This window comes from Oryza glaberrima, chromosome 10 (assembly GCF_000147395.1).
Source record: "Oryza glaberrima chromosome 10, OglaRS2, whole genome shotgun sequence".
Classification (NCBI taxonomy): Eukaryota; Viridiplantae; Streptophyta; class Magnoliopsida; order Poales; family Poaceae; genus Oryza; species Oryza glaberrima.
The window spans coordinates 2,322,955-2,333,557 of NC_068335.1; the positions used below are offsets into that span (position 1 = coordinate 2,322,955).

At 42.3% G+C, this 10,603-nt stretch overlaps 1 pseudogene; it reads right to left on the bottom strand.

Moving 5' to 3' along the window:
• Positions 1-3,057: 3,057 nt before the first annotated feature.
• LOC127753316 (uncharacterized) lies at positions 3,058-4,425 on the bottom strand (annotated as a pseudogene).
• Positions 4,426-10,603: the final 6,178 nt, after the last annotated feature.

Sequence of the window (10,603 nt, forward strand, 5' to 3'; positions counted from 1 at the left end):
GTTTCTGCTCGGGTAGAAACAGGAACAGGACAGGAAGCAGTATGTGAGTATGTGACTCAGAAAAGGAGCAGAACATCGGTTAGAAAGGAAGCAGAAAAATAATTTGAACAGAAGCACAACATCTTCTGCTCCTTCAACAAAATCGTCACTAAGCAGATGACGTTAAAAAAGGCAGAAAATTAAAAAGGAATAGAAGAACATCAATTGGAAAGAAGCAGAACATTATTTGTAAACGGAACAGAACATCAATTGGAAAGGAGCAGAACATTATTTGGAAACGGAACAGAACATCAATTTGAAAGGGAGCAAAATGGTTTCTGCCAATCATAGTGTCCATGTTCTGCTCCTCCGGCAGATGAACTAACATGCATTCGAAACTGTTTGTATCCTACGAAAATAGCGGTCGGCATTCTAAACGGGTTGGATAACATGGCTAATTAACTCTGAAATAGCAGAAATTTGCAATGCCACGTAGCAAACCGTACGGTGGATAAGCTGGAAGTAGTTACTCCCGGTAGTAGCTTATAATATTCCTATATATATATATATAAATATATATAAACCATGCATATATATGTTTCAATACATATACATGCATAATATATATGTATTTATACATATATGTATGCAAATGCATATGTATATATATATATTAAAGCACTTAACATTTTATGTGCATATATATGACCAAAATATATATTTACACTAAAGTAAATGTGTACATATAGAAAAATAGACATGTATTAATTACAATTCATCATGTCCTAGCTAGCTATGACTTCGACGTAGTAGTCATTATCTCAGAAGCTAACGACTTATGAATTGTATTTCCGTCGTAGTAGAATTCATCCTCGGGATCAAGGACTTGTTCGTTGATGAATCCCATGAGTTGTTCTTGAACCGCCGCGATAAATTCCTTGTGTGTGAGCTTATCCCTCATGCGAATAACCTATGAATGTATGAAATTAATTAGTAAACAACAAATCGATACGTACGCAATGAAATTTTGAATTTATTTGTACATACATCGAGCTCTCTTGTGGTGATGATTTGGTCTGCAAGGCAGTGGCAATACTCGCACACGTAGTAGCCGCACAAGTTAGTTCTCTGTTCTTGCTTTGCGCACTATATATACATGACAAACGGCGAGAGATCTAATTAATATACACTTGTATTTGAATTGGAGATTCAATATAAATGTAGAGCATGTGTACTCATAGGAAATTTAAACTTCCGCTTAAGTCTTTCTCTCCAATTGCAGCAGACCAAATGACGGAACCGATACCAAGCCCTAAATGGAGTTTAAAGCTATGATTCATAGTAGTAATTAATTATATCAAGATTCGTAATAACATTGGAACTTATGACATTACTTGTCTATAAGTTAAAAAACCTGGTCAAACGTAGACTCTTTTTTATCCATTGAGTCATATACATTGACTACGCAGGCCTCCAAGTCGAAGAGTAAAAGGACCCAGTGGAATCTGCAATGTGCGTCGGATGCATGACATATGAAACACTTAGCATGTACATACGGGAATGAAATTTGGTAGCAAGCTGGTCAGAAAGTTCATTAATCGCAGGGACAAAAAGATAAGGCGATAAAGGACAACCTTGACGAATACCTCGATGAGCTGAAAAGTACCTGTACGATTGACCATTTATAACAACAGAAAAATTAGCAGAGTTGATGCAGGAAAGGACAAGACGAACGAAATTAGCATGAAACCCTTTACGACAAAGAGCATCCGCTATGAATCTCCATTCAATCCTGTCAAAAGCTTTAGACAAGTCTATTTTTAAAAGAAAAGCTTTTTGATTAAAAGAGGTGAGATTAAAAGAGTGAGCAATTTCCTGGGCAAGCACAATATTATTAGAGATGCGTCTCCCCTTGACAAAAGCCTGCTGAGTGTCACAAATAAGGTTAGGAAGTTTATTCTGAATGTAATTAGCCAAGGACTTAGCAATGATTTTATAAGAAACATTACAAAGGCTAATGGGTCTAAAATCAGCAGGGGACTTAGGATTAGAATTTTTAGGAACAAGAACAATATTAGTAGCATTCATACCTGATTGAAGCTTACCTGTTTCATAGAAGGAGCCTACCATGGCAGTAACATCGTCTTTTATCCAATTCCAGGCAGCTCTATAAAATGCAACATTGAGACCATCTGGCCCTGGGGAGGCATCTCTTCGCATTTGCTTCAGAATTTCCAGGATGTCATTTTCAGAAGGGATTTCAGGGGGAGGAAAAATTACATCATTGTCATTTTGATCCATAGAAGGAGTGGCATCATCTGTATTGGAGCTTTGAAAGAGATTTTCAAAGTAAGAAGTGAAGACAGTTGCTATCTCATCAGGATCATTGATTATTGAATTATTATGGATAACACTAGAGATTCTGTTCTTTCTCCTTCTCTTCTGGGTTGCTTTTTGAAAGAAAGAAGTGTTTCTGTCACCTTTCTGGACCCAATGCTTCTTACTTCTCTGTTTGTGATAATCGGCCAGCTTCTGCATGGTAATATCATGCTGTTGCACAATCCTTTTCTCCACAAAGTACAAATGTTCTCTGTCGGGGGAACTCTGAATTTTCAACAGATCTTCTTCCAACTGATCCAATTGCTGCTGAAGAGGTTTCTTCTTTTTGCTCTAAGAAGTTAAGGATATTGCTAACAAGGTTGTTCTTCTCTGAAAATGACAGTTTACAGACTGCAGCCAGGCTGAATGAGCATGCTGATTAAAATCTGGTTCAAGCAGCCACCAATTTTCAAACATGAAAGATCTTTTAGGCCTCCTGTTCTTCGGATTGAGAATGGCAATGATGGGAGCATGATCACCATACAACATGGGCAAGTGATAAACAGTGGTATTTGGATAATTAAAACACCATTCCACATTTGCAAGACATCTGTCCAACCTTTCCAAAACCAGATCCTTACCCTGTTGCTTATTGGACCAAGTGTAAGCTGGACCATTATAACCCATATCCATAAGCCCCAGATTATTGCCATGATGCTTAAAAATATTAATACGATTCTGATTAGGAGGGGCCAAACCATACTTTTCATTAGCATGCATGATCTCATTAAGGTCTCCCATACAAAAGGTAGGTCTGTGACTACTATGTACAACAAAAGAGGAGATTTCACTCCACATGGCACTAGTGGCCCTGTGACTAGGATCACCATAAATACAAAGAAGATTGAAAATAGGACCAGAGTTCTTATAGACTCCATAAGCTAAAATATAATTAACACTAGACTGAACTATAGTAAGATCCATGTCTTCATCCCACATCAGCCACAGACCACCAGAAGCTTGATCAGCAGGAACCACATGACTATTAGCTACATGAAAATGATGGATCAGATCAGAAGCAGTGACTTTAGAGCTTTTTGTTTCTGAAATAAAGATTACCTTAGCATTAGTAGAGTATATTAGGCGTTGGAGGTGTTGCATTTTCCTACTGCCGAGGTGACCCCCCCATACCTCGGCAGTTCCAGCTTAAAAGACTCATGGCGCCCTCGACGCCTTATGGGCTGGCGCCATTGCCCATCCATCATTCTTTCCACTTCCATCTCCACCGTTTCCAGCACTGGGATCAACAAGCTGAATCTCTGAAACATTGCATTCCCTAGGATCTGTAGCCAGTATCAGTCTGGAGCTAGCTCCAGCATCACTTGCACCACCCCCTTGAGTATCTCCAGCAGCTTGATCAACAAAGATATCATGATGCGCCTCCACAGCACTCCAAGTATGCTTCCTGCTATGAATATTGTTAATGCTTTGAGGGGATCTTGGAGCATCTCTTTGAATGACATCAGAATGAGCAGCAGCAAGAGGTCTCCAAGAAGTGGAGGTCACCATTCAACCACCATAACCTCCTCTCTGATCCCATCTTGTAACTCTCTGCCCACCTCTTCTACTTGGAACCCTGATTGGTGCTGAATGATGGTTAGTTGGAGGAGCTCTTCTTGATTCAATCCCTCCATGTTCTTCACCTCCCACAATCGAGAAGGAAGAGGCAGCTGAAGTAGTTGGGGAGCAATGGCGTTTGGTAGATTCATGGGCTGCTTCATGAAACCCTCTCTTCTTACTTAAATGTTGTGAGGCTGTCTCATAAATCTTGGTAGCTCTTGTGCTTCTTCTGTGTTGCACTTCGTTGGTGCCAATAGCAGGGTCCATCAGAGGCATTTTTGGATATGGAGGAATCCAACAAAAATTCAATTGTGGAAAAATTCAGGCAACATTTTTCTTCTCAATTCAAGAACATTCAAGAACAGCAGAAGCAGCAAGAGAGAGGAAGTGGGACCAGCCAGTCATTAATGCCCAAGCTAGATTGAAAAAAAGAGAGTGAGAAAGCTTTGACTTTAGCTGGCTGCAGCACTGTTCAAGGGCCCCCAAGTCAAGCTGTTCACACTACCACAGCAGGCAAACAATGTGAGAAAAAAGACAAAGAACCTAATATGCAAAGTACACCAGAAGTTGGTACCGAAGAGATGTTGGTACATGGAAGTACAGTGAAAAAGAAGCTGGTTTCTAGTACTATAGAGGATCATGTCAGCTGCAACTCAAAGAATGTCAATACTGTTGGTAAGGTGCATCAGATGGAACCAATCCAGTCTGTTCCTTTGGTTCACCGAGTTTCACCCAGTGCAAGTGCCCATCAGAACAGATTTTTGACTTAGTGATATATATGAATACAAGTATGCCTCATTTGATCCTTACCAAGCCCCACATATTCAACCTTAGTGTAAGAGTCAAAAAGGCAATATCTTTGGTGAGGAATAAATATCCTTACACTGTTAAGTGATCGAGAGAATCACTTGATTTTTGAAAACCATCCGGAATGAAAACTAAGCAAGTAGATAAAATGTACTTTATGATCTGTTCTGTCTCTCAATATCCCAAGGTGGTGAGAAGCGTGTGTTCCACAAATTTTAGGCGTAAGGGTAAGTCACCGTGCATATTTGCTTAACATGAGAGAGAGTACCCAAACTATGCACTTGTACATCTAGATATACAGCATGGTAGCAACTCCTGATCAACAACCAAGTTTTGCTTCCCTTTCGTCCTTCACTCGGGACGAGCAAAGGTTCATGCTTGAGGGGTTTTGTTGATGGTCGTTACAGACAAATTTCGACCGTTAATATAACTAAATAATGGAGAAATAGCTATGCTTGCAACGCATATTTATTTTCAAATAATATAGTTTCACTTGTACATGGAGAATAACATGTTGCACGAATTTATGAAATAAAATAAAGAGAGAGTGTAGAGAACATCACTCCTAAGCAAGCAAATGGATAAGGAGGACCCACATGACAGGTGTAACCGCCGAAAACTGCCTTAACTGCCACAATCGTCATTGGGACCTAGCCTCCTTGCCAAACTTGGAGGCCTGTTGGGCTGGCCCAGGTTCGGCCGAACCCTAGCAGCTGCGGCTCCAGCAGGCCTTACACGTGGGTGTACAGGATCGCTTGCTGATGACGGTTACGAGGGTAAAATCGACATTTCACATGCCAATAACCATCATACCGACCATATAAAAGGCGGAGCTCACTTCATTTCGCAACACACTCAAGCAAGCTCAAATTCCTCTTCATACTTTAGTATTAATATCTTAGTGCCAAGTGGAGTAGAATAGAATAGTATTCGGAGTCTTCGGAAGAGTTTTAGTATGGCTCTAGCAGCTTTTGTATTCTCTTCTGTACAACTTTCGATATTAATGAAATACTCTTCTTTATATATCTTCAGTACTTTATTTAGTATGAATACTGTTCTTACTTTATATCTGTGCCGTACCAATTGTGTGGGTAGCCTGCCAGAGAGGTGCAATAGTGCGGGTTTAATGTCTAATTTATCAGTTACTCTATGTCATGTGCACGGGCGTAGAGTAGTATTTAGTAATGTAAGCATGGTGCTTAGATTAATTATTAAATATCATTAATTGGGCATATATGCTGCGGGACAGTAGAGGTGGGCCGCTGATGGTGACAACTCAGTACGGGTATTCCTCCACGTTAGTATATATTTCTAAGACAAATTCATGGGGAGGGTACTCCTCTGTATTTAGCCCCGGTTGGACGGCCATGATAGGTTAGCCACACGATTGTATATTAGAAGATGTAAACTAGAATTTGAGTGTATACTAGAAGTATAGGAATTAAATGCTTTCTCTTTCTTCTTCCACTTAGTTAGAATTACTTTATTATGTAGATTTGGTCAGCTTTGCTTCGTGTCACTATACCCCTATATTAAACTTAACCACTGCCTAGACTTTGATAATTACATGTAATATAGCCTAGACTTTGACAATTACAAGTAATATATGTATAAAGTGCATTAGCAAAGTTCACTCTTATCATCTTCCCTTGGGATTAAAAATAAGATACCTTGGAATACTTCTGGGTGAAATGCTACAATGGTATATCCGTGCGCTTGTGGATTACTTCTGTAACCATAAATATACCAGGACTATTTCTGGCGCCATTGCTGGGAATGAATATTTCTAGTAATACCGTTGAGAAATACCAACACCAACGAAGTTGTCCATAAAACTCCTTGTAAGGAGATGTGCATGGACCCGCTGAGCCGGAAGTTTTCTATCTTTCTTGCAATCATAGCATGGACATCAAATATAATGCGGTGCGTTAACTGAGTTTGTACTTGTGGCCACGGCAACGAGAGCCGTTACACCCGTAAGATACTCCATAGAGTCATGATCCGCTGTAGTTATCCGTTGTAGATCCATTACATCTAATGGGTGTCTGCGATTATTATCATTTATTACAAACCATGAACATTAATAAACAAGGAGGATTTCATAATTTACAGGCACACTAGATTAAATAAAAACGAGAAATGACCATTTTACCCCTATGATAAAATTGAGATTTTTTTGCATACACCCACGTCGCATTAGATATTCATGGCTAACAAAAATATCATGCCTATGCAATGATTAGTTGATTACACATTTTTCCATATGGGTCAAGTCGTCATTTAAATTTTGGCTAGTGTGAAACATTAATGACGATGGAATAGAAGGAATAAAACAATAATTCAAAATTAGCATGGCATCCGAGAAAAGATCTACCAATGACTGATGGATCCACACAAATGACTAGTGCATTTTACAAGTATTACCACACGGCAACTCAATTCAACGAGTAAGTGTGAATCGGGGTGAGAAATAATGAATATTTACCTTGTAGGCTTCAATTTTCAACCAAAACCTAACAAAAATCGAGCAAATCCGCTCCCCTAGCGGATCTATGGGCACCCCTAAGAGAAATTTGAGATTTATGGCACACAAGTCAAATTTAGCATAGATGGAAGAAACATTTAACATAGATGGAAGAAAAATTTAGCACCTATAGTGCCGGCACTGATGTAGTAGTGCCAACAACGTCAAATTTGACTTGACGTTCAAATCTATGCTATAAATCTATGCAAAATTTAGCATAGATGGAAGAAAAATGGCCAACAACGTCAAATTTGATTTATAGCACACAAGTCAAATTTTGCTCTGTAGTAGTGCCAACAACATCAAGTCCAGCGTGTGGCACCTGCCACCGGTTTGGCTGTCCATGCAAGAGATTTACTTTCTACCACGTGAGTGAGCACTTCACGGCCATGTTCCGGCGCAAAGCCATGCCCATCGTGCACTAGTACATTGAGGCATGGACGATGTGGAGATTATGGATACCCCATATCTACATGGCATGTATAGTCCGACTGGGTATGGGGTGCCATGTGTAGAAAGAATATCTTTAGAGAGACTCGGGTTAAAATCTAAACTTATATGTCAAGGAAATATCCGAGATCCTAGTCGGTTACGATTGTATTTTATCTGTAACTGCATATTCCGTTAGGGATATGGACTGTATTTTGTAATACGGACCCCTTCCCCTATATAAGGAGGGGTCCGGGTGTCTCTAGGGGCACGATTTTCTCCCAGATCATACGATCGATAATATACTCGGCGGATCAATCCCCGGACAGGAGTAGGGTATTACTTCTTGATTAATTAAGAAGGCCTGAACCTGTATAAAATTCCTTGTCTCGAAACCCATCCACTTTTCCAGCTTGATAGCCACCCCTTTTAGTATTGCCGAAATCTTGTTTCGACAGTTGGCGCGCCAGGTAGGGGTAGTGTCAAGTTCTTCGCCGACTAGTGCGATGGGTTTCGTTTCTGGCATCGACGACTTCGTCTTCCCTCCCGAGCAGGCGTTCCGATTCGGCAGCCTCGACTTCATCACCAACGACTTCGGCAAGATTTCTCTCCTCGACTCGGATTCAAACATGTCGGGAAGAGGCCAGATCTCCGCCCCGTTCGGTATCCCGAACTCGGCTGAGGTTTACCCCAAGATCGTCTCCACCGAGTTGGATTCAAACCACTCGGACGAGATCCAATCTACTCCGACTCGACCCGATCAAGATGATGGGGCCTATCCGCCGATCCTGATGAAACTCCCCGATGATTTGGCTGCTGTCTTCACCACAAAGGCGTCTTCTCCCCGTAGGCCTAGGCGGGATCCGGCTCCAGCCCCGGCCTGGCCTAGCTCCAGGGAAGTTGGCGTCATACTCCAGCCTCTCGGCACGGTTTCAACGGAACAACTAGACGGCTACCTCAGCTCCCCCGGCGTCGACTCGCGACCAACGGAGATCGTGGAGTACGACGACTTCGGCTACCGCTACGACTACCACAACCTCGACGACTTTGGAGATCTGTCTTGGGAGGGCTGTTAGCTTGAGCTTCTACTTCTGGGATATCTTTATTTGACTCTGTACCCGACTGACCAGTCGGGGGCTCCTGATCAGCGCCGACTCCAGCTTCAGCCGACTGGTTTCCAGTCGGGGGCTTGTTGCTAGGTTCTACATTGTCAGTTGCCGATTGATTATCACTCGGGTGATCTTCTGCAGTTGGCCCAGTTTCTTTTGAAGGACCCGTCTCTGCATCAGTCGGCTTGGGGTCTTTTCCAGAAGGATCTATGTCCGATGGCTTCCTACGAATTTGAGTTATGCTATCAGTGCTATTTCAATAGTGGGTGAGCAGCAATACAAGGGAGATGGCCAAATGATTTGTACTTGGAAGATTTCCTGATTTTCAGCATGGGACGACTGGATGTTTTCTTCTTCGGATTAGTTTGCCTTGGTTGTTTTCCAGTCACCTCTTTGTTGCCTGTTTTTTCAGCATCATCGCCCTCATCATCACTCAGAACCAATTTCCTCTTGCGGGAGTCTGACTGGCTAGTTGATTTCGAGGTGTTTGGTTGAGTTTCAGACTGAATTTTTGGTCCTCCACTTGCCTGACTAGTCTGCCGGCAGGGTGATCGGCGTTGAGCAATTGGAGGATCCGACTTCATCAAGGCGAATTCCTGAGCATGATATTTCGAACTTCCAATTAGCTTAACAGAAGATAAAAGCATGCTTTTGAGAAAGGCTGAAATGTTTGAATACATACCGGTGGAGGAGGATTGAAGGCGTTGTATGGCACCACTGGCAGCAAGTGCGAATAACTGACCACGATAGCGTTTGAGAAGATTTTGTACATTCTCTCCTTCATGACCTTAAAATCAAGAGAGTCTGGATCTTCACGGTTCGGGTCATGCTTGCCGTCAAACTCAAAGGCTGTACGGGATCTTTCTTTAATTGGAGCTAGCCGGCTCTTGATGAAATGCCGGGTGATCTGTTCTCCTTGCAGACCTTGTTCCTTCAGCTTCAGCATACGATCCATCAGGGCAAGTTCCTGAGCGGCTTCCTCTCCCATTGGAAGCGAGTTCCAAGTGTCCTGATAAACTGGAGGAAGACAGGAGTACTCGGGAAGTGCAGGCTTGGGGTTTTGTACATAGAACCAATTTGCATGCCAGCCTTTGTTTGAGGTTTTGAAGGGCATGGAGAAATACTTTTGGCTCAGAGTTCCCCTCAGTTGAAATCCGGCTCCCCCAACTACACATGGCTTGTTCTTGTTCGGTTGGGGTTTGAGAAAGAAGATGCGGCGAAATAGGGCAAAGTGTGGCCTGATGCCCAAAAAAGCTTCGTAGGCATGTATGAAGTTGGCAATATGGACTATGGAATTCGAGTTTAGGTGATGCAAACTAATCCCATAGAAATCCAAAATTCCCCGGAAGAATCTTGAGGTTGGAAGAGAGAACCCGCCATAGAAGAGATGAGAAAATACCACGACCTCGTGTGTGTCAGGGGTTGGGAATGCTTCGCAACATGCTGGACGCCACCCAATGATCTCCTTTGCCAGAAGAACACCGTGTGCCATCATCTCCTTCAGGTTCTCCTCCGTGACGTCGGAGGGCGCCCATTGGCTCTCGAAGCTTTCTCTCTCCTCCGCCATGGATGCGAATTCGATGATGCGATTTGTTTTGGAAATGGTTGGGAATGGATGGGGGATTGATGCGGTGGATGCGCGGATAATTTCTGTGGAGATTTCGAGGGTGGATTTGAGCGAATCGGTGAACCCTAGTTCCGCTGGAGTGGTTTTGCACTATAGCTGGAAATGGGGAAAGTGGCGAGAGTCTCGGCGGGGAAGACGAAATGACGCTCTAACTTCGGCGTTTATTTTGCTAGGGTATCGGGAGTGCTA